Here is an 11761-nt window from a genome sequence, read left to right on the forward strand (position 1 = left end):
CTGTTCTACTGGTGGGGTGGCGGGATCCCCAACAGGAAACTCCGCACCGGTCTCTGGGAAACCGATGAAACCGGAAAGATTAGCTTCTGACAACGGTTCTACCGATGTTACACGGCCCAAAAAACAACTAGGGCCAGTCCTTCATTTGCCCCTGAAGCTTGCCCATATGTCTTAATCCTAGCAGGTGTCCACCCCCCTGAAAGATGATCAAAGTGAGTCCTGGGTTCAGCTAAAAAATAAGTGCATTGATTGGCTGTCCAGGCACAAAGGTGTCGGGATGCAGATTTCTAGTGAAATCCTGACAGTACGACGGGTAGGTTGGGTTGCTCCTACACCTAAGAACATTAATGGAGATTGTATAGTTATGAACTTCAGGCATCCCTCAACCGTAAAATATATACTAAATAGTAACATTACCCACTTTAGTCCTTCAACTGCCGTGACTTCACTACCCTTGGGATATTTTTACAGACCTCCACAGAGATCACACAACCCAGTTACACCAATTTACCCATTATTTAATAGGTTCAGTGCCCTATCGGATTTAGAGAGCCAGGGTTGACCATCAACGGGCACCCCAGATGTTACAGAAAGGTGCATGACCAACAACAATAGCCCCCTTGATAATAATAATCCAAGCACCACTACCATTGCTCCCACGGCTTGTGTGGGGGCAGCATCATCACGGGAATTAAAAACAACTGATCCTGTCACCGTCGTGGCTACCCCTACCAATAGGTTAACCATATTAAGCTGGAACATCGCCGGTCTAAAAACAAAAATGGAATTCATAGACTGGACTGAATGGATTATTAAATTCGACATCCTAATGTTCCAGGAAACATGGTGTACCGGTAGTCTGCTCCTTGATGGCTATACTTGCCATAACTCCATCGTACCATGTCCGGCCGTGGGACGACCCAGTGGAGGCTATCAATATGGGCAAAGATCACTGGAGGATGCCATACTAAAACCTTGGAGACTAATGATGAGAATTTCCAGGCTTTAATCTATTCCAGTAGGATAAAGTTGTGTTTAATTAATTTTTATAATAATGATTTTATATCACAACAGAATAATAATTTTATGAGGCTGTTTGATTTTATTGATAAAATAGTGGATGGACAAATCTACGGCAAATTAGATGGAATTATCCTGGGAGGTGACTTCAACACCCATATTCACAAGGGAAACGCCAACCCTGTCGCCCCTCTTGGTCGGGTGTTACCCTGTAAAAGAGGGGAGGAATTACTCAATCACCTAGCCACTCGTGATTTAATCAATGCTATGGAGATAACCAGTCGCACCACGGGCGAAGGCCCTTTGGCCACTTACACAGGGCACGGCTGCTCCTCCACAATTTATTATGTATTTATATCCTCCCTACTTGTGGACTGTTTAATAAAGGCTGATGTCCCTAGTACTGTATATAGCGACCATAATCCTATTCTGACTATTTTTAAATCTATTAAAAGATTGGATAAGCGACAGGAAATAGGGGCTACTAACCTGGCGGCATCAACTGATAAACTAAGGGTAATTTGGAAGGGGATAGACAACAAGAGGCTTTTAGCGTGCATTATTAACAAGTACCCTCAATTGGTTGAAATCTGTTTATCCAGCAAACACCAAGGTCCAGAAATTATCGAGGCTTTCACACGGCTATGTGTAGCTTTTAAAAAGGAGATTTCCAAACCAGTTACACGTCCTAAACAAGATCCTAGGTGGTTTGATAGCTCTTGTTCCAAAGCAAACCGGGAACTACGAGTGGCACTCTCAGCTGAACCACGGGACCAGCCCCTGGTAAGACTACTGAGGACACATTATAAACGTGCCTCAAAAACTCGGGTTGAAGAGCTACTGAAGGACCAGTGGGAATCCCTTGCCCGCACAGCCGTACTGAAAGATGTTGCCGGGTTTTGGGGCGAGGTCAAATCTTTGAGGTCTATAGGATCAAACATTACCCCCATTAATTGTAATATAACAGGAAAATGTGGGAAGATCATTTCACAAATATTTATGCTGCGCCTTGCGTATCAGTTGATATCATCTACCCAGTCATGGCACCTAATATCACGATAATGGAGGTGGAAGACGCTATAAATCAAAGTGCAGGCAATAAAGCACCTGGTCCTGATGGATTATCATTGATGAAATTAAATCAGGGCCTGAATTTTGGGCACCTCTATTGTGTAACGTTTTTAACAACCTGTCCCATATCCCTGCCCCGGAAACCTGGTCTAATAGTATCATCGTCCCCATCTTTAAGAAAGGTGACAGACTCAACCCTAGTTGTTACCGTCCAATATCTTTAATTGACAACACTCTAAAGATTCTAGGAAGAGTCATTTTTAATAAGATCAGGGCTTGGGGGGAGGACAATAAGATTTTACACTCGTGTCAGTTGGGTTTTAGAAGCAATGTGGGGACTGTGGAGCAATGTTTGAATTTAAACCTAATAATGGGCAAATACACTATAGCCAAAAAAGTCCCATTGTTTTTAGGTTTTATGGATTTAAGTTCTGCTTTTGATTTTGTTAACCGCTCTCGATTATGGGTGATTCTTTTAAATTATGGGTTGGATAAGGCACTTGTATATTTTCCGGCCCATTTGCACAGTGACCTGAAAGCCCGTGTCAGGACAAATAATGAAGTGGAGGTTTCAGGGGACATTTTAATAGGCAGGGGGGTTAGGCAAGGTTGTGTCTTAGCCCCCCTGCTTTTTATCTTGTATATAAATGAATTAAGTAACTCATTATCAAATTTAACAAGTGATGTCCCCAGCATTAATGGTACACTACTCCCCGTCCTTTTATACGCGGACGACGCGGTCCTTATGGGCCGCACGCCCAATGCACTGTGCACTTTAATAACGGGCTTCGTCTCGTATATGGCGGATCTTGGCCTATGCACTAATTTCAATAAATCATATATAATGTCGTGCGGGCCCAAAAAACATAGTATCCAGCATATTGTGTCAGGGAGTGACACCTCAAAAAGCACTAGCACTTTCCCCTACCTGGGCCTGATGTTCTCAAATACAGGATCTTGGCAGCCCCATGTGGTGCACGGGAGGAATAAACTGGGAAAGGCAATACATTCTATAATCAGCCTTCGACAGCCTAAACGTGCTGGGGTAGTAATTCCGTTACTACAAATTTATAGAACCCAATACCTACCTACGGCAACCTATGGCGCAGAGGTGTGGGGGTACTCAAATAGCGCCAACATACAGACCGAAGAGAACAGATTTTGTAGAAAGGTCCTGGGGGCGTCTATTTCAGCACCCACTTATGTTTGTCATAGGGAGCTGAACCTTTTGTATGTGGAGGATTTAATCAGGTCAAGGCCGGCATTATTTTGGTGAAAAATATGGCGGAACCCTGCCGCTTTTCTGACCCAAGAAATAATCATGGACTGTTTAAGGTGTGACAGGGCAAATCACATACCCTGGCTAGGGGCAGTAAAAAGAAGCTTGGCAAGTGTGGATATGGAGCATTTATTTTCCTCCGCCATAACCACTGATCAAGCACAACACAAGCTAGTAAGAGGGGCATTGTATAATTTATATCAGAAAGAAAGAGAAACATCTGAGTATCAGAAACCATCTATCATAAGATATATCCCCTTCTGGCACAGTGTGGCAGGCATAACAACATGCCGCAGGGATACCTAAGAAAAAATCTGGGGAGGCGGAACAGAAGTTTGCTCTTTCGTCTGAGGGATGGGAGTATTAAATATTCCTTATCATTCCCACTGGGCTTCAATAAAAACCTGGAAAATCTGCAATGCCCCTGTAATCTAGGGTGTAAACAAACTTTGTTACACTATTTGTTTTTTTTGTGGTTTTTATGCTAGATATACAAAACTTTACCTAATTCCCTACTTCAAAGAGCATGCTGTGGTGGATTTTAATCTAGCATTTAACAAATTATTGCTGTTATACTGTGACAAAGTCATTTTTAGAGTAAGTTGCTTTCTCCAAACTGCGACACGTTCTCAAGCAACTATGAATACGCCCTGATAAATCAAATCATTAGCACTTTATTGTGGTTTTGAATAAGAGGTTGAACGTTTATTTATTGCATATTTGCACCATGCCGCATTCCCCATTGTATATTTGATGACACCTATCGTAAAAATGTTGCTGTTATATAATGTTTGCACTTAGTTAATTAGTTTACATTGTGTTTACATTTAATGAGTGCGAGCCTAGATTATAAAGTATGATGTATTCTTATACAATGTTATTATCAGATTTCTCCCATCTAATATAGACTGTTAGGTAACCATCGCATAGATCGGTTGTGTTTTTAAATTGCTTTTAAAATGTCTTAAATTGTTTTTTATGAAGATTGTTGTGATGACTATGTACTTTTATGGATGTAATGGCCTGTATTATGTTTGAATCCGACATGGAGGGATAATGGAGGGTACTGATGTGATGATTTCCTTATATGCTCCCTCAGCATTTTATCATCTCAAAGGATCTTTTCAAAATTACAATGGGATGTGCATCCAAGGTAGTTACAGGCTTTTATAATTAGCATCTAAACAATTATCTAAGAGATGTTCAAACACTTAACATATCTATCGGGATCAATGGGGAGGTAACAGAGAATTATCGTTTGTGGGCTTTTGAAGTTATGCTCAGTAAAATACAGAGGAATCCTTTATTGAATAGATATCAAATTTCAGGTCAGAGAGGATCAATAATCATGGCCATAGGAAGTGACGAAAATGACTGTAATAGGAAAAACACTGATCGTGGATCGTGAACACTTATCGGGTTTTAAAGACCAGTAACATTGGTGTTATGATCATTATGAAGGTGCTTAGGGAGCTAGGGAATGGTTGATACATGGCGCTCTTGTCATGCGCGGACAATGGAAGTGTTTGACACGCCATTGTGGAAATATGCAGACTAGATAGGGACCCGGAATTGAATTCAACACATACATGTATGCAGGCTCGACGAGGATTGGTCGATAGAAATTACAGGATATGAGGGTGTTCTGACAGGAAACGAAATAGTAGTGATCCGGGACTTATTTGCAATACACGTAAATTCGTTCTGGCTCAATGGTGATTGGCCATCACTTCTAACAGAAAGTAAAGGTTTTCGGAACAGCAAACTCGCAGGATAGCGGACCTGATGGGAAACCAAGTGTCTTTTTTTTTTAATAACGTGAGAGCGCTAGTATTGTACGTGTGTAAGCTCAACGGCGATTGGTTCTCACTCGATATAGGAAGTTAAGGTTTCAAAACAGGAAATAATGATTGCAGCGGACCTGATGGGAAACGAAGTTAGTTGTTTAACAGCGTGGGAGCGGCAGCTTTTAACGAGAACAGGGATTGATTGAAATTGCATTAAAATAGGTGGTCAGAAGATAGAGAGAACGCATTCCGGATTTATCAGGGCCGGGAGACGGGTGCTTTGAAGCAGACGCTGACGCTATGAAATTACTTTGAAAGGTCTGAAAGAGACAAGAAGGGTTGGGGGGGACGATTATTGTAGCCTTATTGAGGACGTGATTTTACAGATTTCCCTTTTGCTTCCGGGGACTTCTGCTGTAGAAATATTGACTGGCAGCCCCTCAAGACTTAACACTGGTTCAGGAGCGGGGACGAACATTGATCGGATATAGGTTGGATAAAGACACTGTATATGTCTTAGGTAAGAACCTTTTTGCAATATGCGAGTTTAGGATGTTTAATTTTAAGTTTTTAGGAGAATCCGGTTAGATATTCTGTCCTATACATGTGCTTTCAGATGGACATTGCTTTTTATGGATAGGCACGATTGACAAGCGATTGATGAACAACCTGTACAATACGTTTTCATCACTTTTGGTAAGATATTAGTAATGCAAGAAAGAGATTAGATGATGGGTTTTTGATATTATCATTAAACAACTAAAATGTATTATTATTCTTTTTCTAGTTTTAAAGGAAGTGTTGAGGACAACGGTTGCTAGGAGCACTACTAATGATTATTTGGAAGTGAATAAACAGGTGTTATACGATTCTTCCGAGAATATAGCACAAGGTGAGCTGGAGTTTAGAAGCATTACATTACATATTGGAAGATTGAATCTCACTCTGGTTGTACATGTTTTTGTTCACATACTACAACTACCTTCCATGTCGGAATCAAATAATTTGTGGGGTAAATCTAAAAAATCTTTTGTATTATATATTCTGAATATTTGAAATGGATAATATGATTGGCAATGAAGGTGTTCAATAGGCAGGGTGGTATTCGTACTAGACACACATGAGTCACTTTATCAGGATACATAGTTGTATGGACTTTATGATAACAGAGGATTTGTCAGCACTATTTGTAAGTTGTATTAACTAATGAAACACTAATGGAATGTTTTTGATGATGAATCTGTGTACAGTTTCATTTATTGTTTCTTTTTTTATTTCTCTCTCATTTACAGCCCTGATGATGTCCCAGTTGGGGACGAAACGCGTTGGCTGTTAATTTGTTAATCTTGATTCTCATGTAAATTTAAGTTATATCGTCTGGAAGCTGACTAGACTGAATATACACATCAGAATAAAAGAAAAATCAGAAGTTGTTCTTCGTTTGTGTTGACATATAATTATAAACAATGTGGACATTTGAAAGTGTATGAATAATTTTGTTTTTGGATGAACATACTCCCTTCAATTGTGGGTTTTACCTATTAAAGTATATAATGAAAACAAAAAATCTAATAAAATCAAAGTTTTTCAAACTACTCTTAAGAAATATAAATAATATCCAAGGTTTTTTTGTTGTTTTTTTTTTTTTTTACGGAGGATCTTGCTTGTTTATGAATTTGAGCTGCATGGGAAAACCTCCATTGAGCCCTGATGGGGGAATCTTGCTGGGATGAGTGTGAAGTTGAGACAGAAGGCGGTGATAAATAAATGTCATTACTGGTGGCTGGTGCATTTGTGACCTGCACAGACAACATAATGGTCCAATTTTAGGACATGGGTATGTGCTTCAAAAGGCCTAACTAAAAAAACACAAACCCTACCATTGTAGTCAACTCACTCATAGCATGGGTCATGCATAGTATGCCCTTTTTGTTTGCTCTACATTTATTGATAGATTTATGAGATTTTATAGCTGATTTGGGACGCAAACAACTCCCTTTGTTGATTCTCTTAAATTTGTAAGCAGTTGTGCATGTCCAACCTTCCTGGTAGTTATTGTGCTCCACATACATTCTAATGTATGTTCCACAGTGTAGATGTTGCTACGATCACTTGTGTATGGTACTGTGGTACGGCCTAAATTTTTGGAAGAGATCTAGCAGGTGATATGTCATGCCATGTGTGAGGCATTGTTAAACCCTCCTCTTCCCCAACTTAACGCGCTTGCCAACAACTTTTCAAAGTGTTTGTGGAAGTGTACCAAAAACAATATACAATACTGGGCCATAATAACTTTGATTGAAGATCTCCTTTCTGGATGTGTTTAATGGGAATTGGAAGTTGTGGTCATGACAGGTGCAGTTATGGCAAGAGAAACTGTGGTCACCGTGGTAAAGGTGCCATGAATAAGGTCCTGGTTTGTCAGTATGGACTGAGAACTAACAGGGAACATTACTGATGGACTACCCTTGGTTCCTCTAACAGGTGATGGAATGAGGCTTGTAGAGGTCTCTTCTGTGTCCTTTTGTGTTGTTTCACCAGCACTTTTAATACATGTTGTAAAGCAGCATTCCTTTTTATATACGTGTGATCATACAACCTAAAGTATATTTAAAGTAATAGATTGAAAATGTAACATCCATTTACATTTAAATAAGGCTTTAGATAGAAATGCTTTATCATTTTTGTCAAATTTCATAGGTCCCTCCAGACCCCTAACTGAAATCACCACAAAGGTATATTCCTCTAGACATAATTATTCCACACTATGTAATTGTTTGTCATTCTGTGAGAGTATCTGAGATATGAATACGTGAGTCTGGAAATCTCTGCATATTGTTTTGGTTGTGTTTCCCTGCATGTTCGCAAGTATTGCCAATGTTTTGAAATAATGGTATTCCTGTCCAATTTGTTTGCTTGCAGGTATTTGTAGGGCTTTGCCCAAATCTCACCTGGAATAACCAAATAAAATGTGTTTAAAACAAAATAAAATTCACAGGCCCTGATTGCTAGTTGGACGGTAATGGTGGTGTGTAAAATTAAAAGCCAGTACCAACTTAGAAAAACCTGACAATACCATCAATAATAACTTTAGCCTAAAGGCATGTTTAATGACCATGTGGACCTCGTGTTACCCGACATACTTCTGCATGTTGTTACCTTTTTCATAAGAAATATTGCTAACATTTAGCATTTCCTCTGAGTTGGTGATAAATGTAAGTGTAGGGCTGCTGCAGGGAGAGAGAAGGAGAGAGTATGGTAGGGATGTTGGAAGTGGGCAGGGAAAAAGAGGTCTTGCGGGGGGGGCTTTCTTAAAGTATATTATTCATCGCCTTATACAAATAATGATGCATATTGTAATATGAAAAATATATGCAAGTCTTTCCCTGTTACACCAGCTTTTGCACCAATTTCTATTACTTCAATGTGACATTGATGATGCTCCATTTGTAATATTGATGATGCTTCAAATTTGCTCTTCCCATGGGCCAGTTTTCAGTTCTGGTGGTAGTCTTCTTTCTATAGCCAAACGTTCTTGTCATTGATTATAGAGTAAATCTCTCACTTAATTTTCAGGTCATGAATTCTCTTTTTACACTCTTCCTCTGTTCAAAAGTGTAAAGAAACCACATTCGCTTTGAGTGTAATCTGCCGCCAAATCCTGCTTCTCATGTTGGCACTAGGTTGAAGTACTGAGTGCTCGATCATCTTGGCTCTTTCTACAGTACTTCTTTAGTTACTACTTCAATAATTGTAACTGTGTTAGTCTCTCAGAGGCCATGATGGATGACAGATTGTTTTTCTCCAGTGTATGGCTGTTTATGAGAATTACTTTGTATATCAAATCCAAAGATTGCAGCCAAAAAGGAGCACCAGAAAGACAGGTTAAACAGAAAAAAAAATGCAAGGCAAACACACAAAAGGCTCCCTTCTAATTCAAGGAGAGCAAAGAAGGCAGCTAATGATTAGTTATTTCCAGTCTTTACATGGCATTTCTGTTGACTGCCAATTTGTGAGCATACACAGTTTTTCCGTCTGACAATAATGGCTGGCATAATTGCACAAGTAAATCACATGAATAGACTAAGCAAGAGGAATTTAAGAACATAACATGGAGAAAACTCATATTTAATAGGCCCATAATAGAATGTGCTTCTAGGGACCAGCATCTCTGGGCGCAGAGATACTGCTCGACTCAAAATCAGGGCCTTAGGTAAAAAAACTTGTCATTCAAGTGGACTTTCACATCTCTTTGCCTCTGTGCTCAGTTACAGTTTTTCACCTCAAACAATGTAATTCTCCTCCACTTGACGTTTTGTCACAAAGTGAGTGCTGTAAGCACTCAAATCCTGTCTGACTATGGCAATAGCTTTCTTGTTGGACATCTTCATTCCATATTCACAGGTTTCATGGTGTTCAGAGCACAGTGCCCTGTCACCTGCTTAACCTCTAAAGAAATTATCACAGCACTCTAGCATCATCTGTTAAAATTGAATATTTTCCAGTTGCTTTGCAATGTTAATTTTACTTTTTAAGGCCCACCTTTTAGCCCAAGTAAACTGCAGTACTGGATTCTGACCAGAAAATGCTATTTTTAGATAACCACTTCCACTCTATTCCTCAATTCCCCAAGTCATGCTACATTGAACAAATCTTTTCTGTGTATGCAACCAAGCTTTGAAATCGTCTTTTCCCCAGATTCAGAACACGTTCAGCCGGTGATTGTACATTTCTGGAGAGTCCCACAAACATACATACTTCCTGATACTGCTTTCACAGCAAAAGATGAACTTTTGGTCAGTTCATATTATGAACGAAAGGCTCTTGTGGAGGTCAGAGTAGCCTTGTAATATCTTGACGTTCTGCAAAGACAACCTGAAGATATGTATTTTGTACCAAGAAACTGGATTCTATGTTTTTGTTAGGGTGTCTCAATGTCTTATCTTCATCTTGCTGTAAGTGGTATGTTTTATATTCTCAGCTGCTGGATACCTTTTCAAGCCCTGACAATGAAGAAATTGTTCCTAAATTGAATTTTGAACACTATGACAATGTGGATGGTGGCGGTTTTATTTCATACGTCATGATCCTACTTACTTCCTAAATTCTCTTGAAATGTAGAGGGGTTTGCAGAAACGTTCCGCTGGACTGAGGCTTCACCAGAGATCATGCTAGCAGGTTTGGGTCCATTGGTGGTTAGACAGGTGCTCAGTAGCATGTGCTATGTGAGGTAGGGCAAAAAGAAGATTTTCAAGTTCTCTGGGACTTCTAAGAGCAATTACATTTGCAGTTGGGGATTTTCCTGTGTTCCACCTAGGGGTTGGGGCTTTATGCCTTCCCTTTACTCCATTGACCCACATTTTCCTTCACTCTTTGTGGCCTATGAGATCCCACCCATCTGTTTTTGCTTTTACTGGCTGTTTTGGGCCAGGCATTTGTTTGCCAGTTCCAATCCTCCATTCCCTTCCACCAGCCCTGCATAGGGGTCCGATATCTGAGATTGACCCTTCTCTTTCTGTCTGTCTTTTCCCTTTATGTTCCTACTGAGTACACAACCATTGGTGTGCCAATTTTATTTTCCGCCAAACCTCCACCATAACTATACTATAAACATTCACCCCAATACTACTGGGGATCATTCACATAGATCCCTTAAGCTCCAAAAGTAAATGCAACCTTTTCAGCACAAAGGAGAACTGGCAGGTGTTTCAAACACCCTCTGCAGCAGGTTACACTCTATTAGGCATGAAGTCTGAGAATTCAGACAAACCTTTCAGAAAATTGCTTATCTGGAAGTGATGATAAATGGATCCTTACCCTTGGGTCGGCAACCAATACACACCAAATGATTGGTATTTTACTGTAATATTTTCTACAAATCGTGTATCAAAATGATCATAAATATTTCAAACAAGTAAGCAGATAATAAGTAGATCAGGGCACATGTTAAAAACACCTCTACCATATCTCATCACAAATCCATAACCTGTTAGACTATTCCCTACACTAAAGGTCTGAAAAGTAAGGTGGAGAAGAACTACCTCAAGAACCTCCACGGTGCCTGATTCCAATTTCTACACTTGTTTTTATGGGTGTGGGAGACCTGACCCAGCCAGAAATGTTACATGAGGCTTTGGCTGCAGCAGGAGCTAAGACTCACTCCCGTTTTTGTCTACCAGGGTGAGTATACACTTTGGTTAATATTTTGTTGCATGTTTTGAATAGATAAACATATATCCAAGAACATTTAAAATGGAAATATTGCTCTAAATGTCTGGGATCTGGCAATACCAATTTAGGGGCCGATTATGATTGCGGTTTTTCCGCATCCTCGGGGCCGGCGGAAGCCACCGCCGGCCCAGAGGATGCGGAAAATCCGCAGCGGACTGACCAAGGACCCACCGCCACATTAGGATGGCTGGTGGGTCCTGGTTTCCGTCCGCAGCTTTTCCGCCGCGGTCGGCTTACAACCGCGGCGGAAAAGCTCTGATATGGTGACGGTGTCTCTCAGACACCGTCCGCCATATCAGGATGGGCTTTAAAAAGTGCTTTTCCGCGGCGGGTTTTCCGCCGTGGAAAAGCATACGGATCTTCACTGCGGGGG

Source organism: Lissotriton vulgaris, chromosome 6 (genome assembly GCF_964263255.1).
Source record: "Lissotriton vulgaris chromosome 6, aLisVul1.2, whole genome shotgun sequence".
NCBI classification, from domain to species: domain Eukaryota; kingdom Metazoa; phylum Chordata; class Amphibia; order Caudata; family Salamandridae; genus Lissotriton; species Lissotriton vulgaris.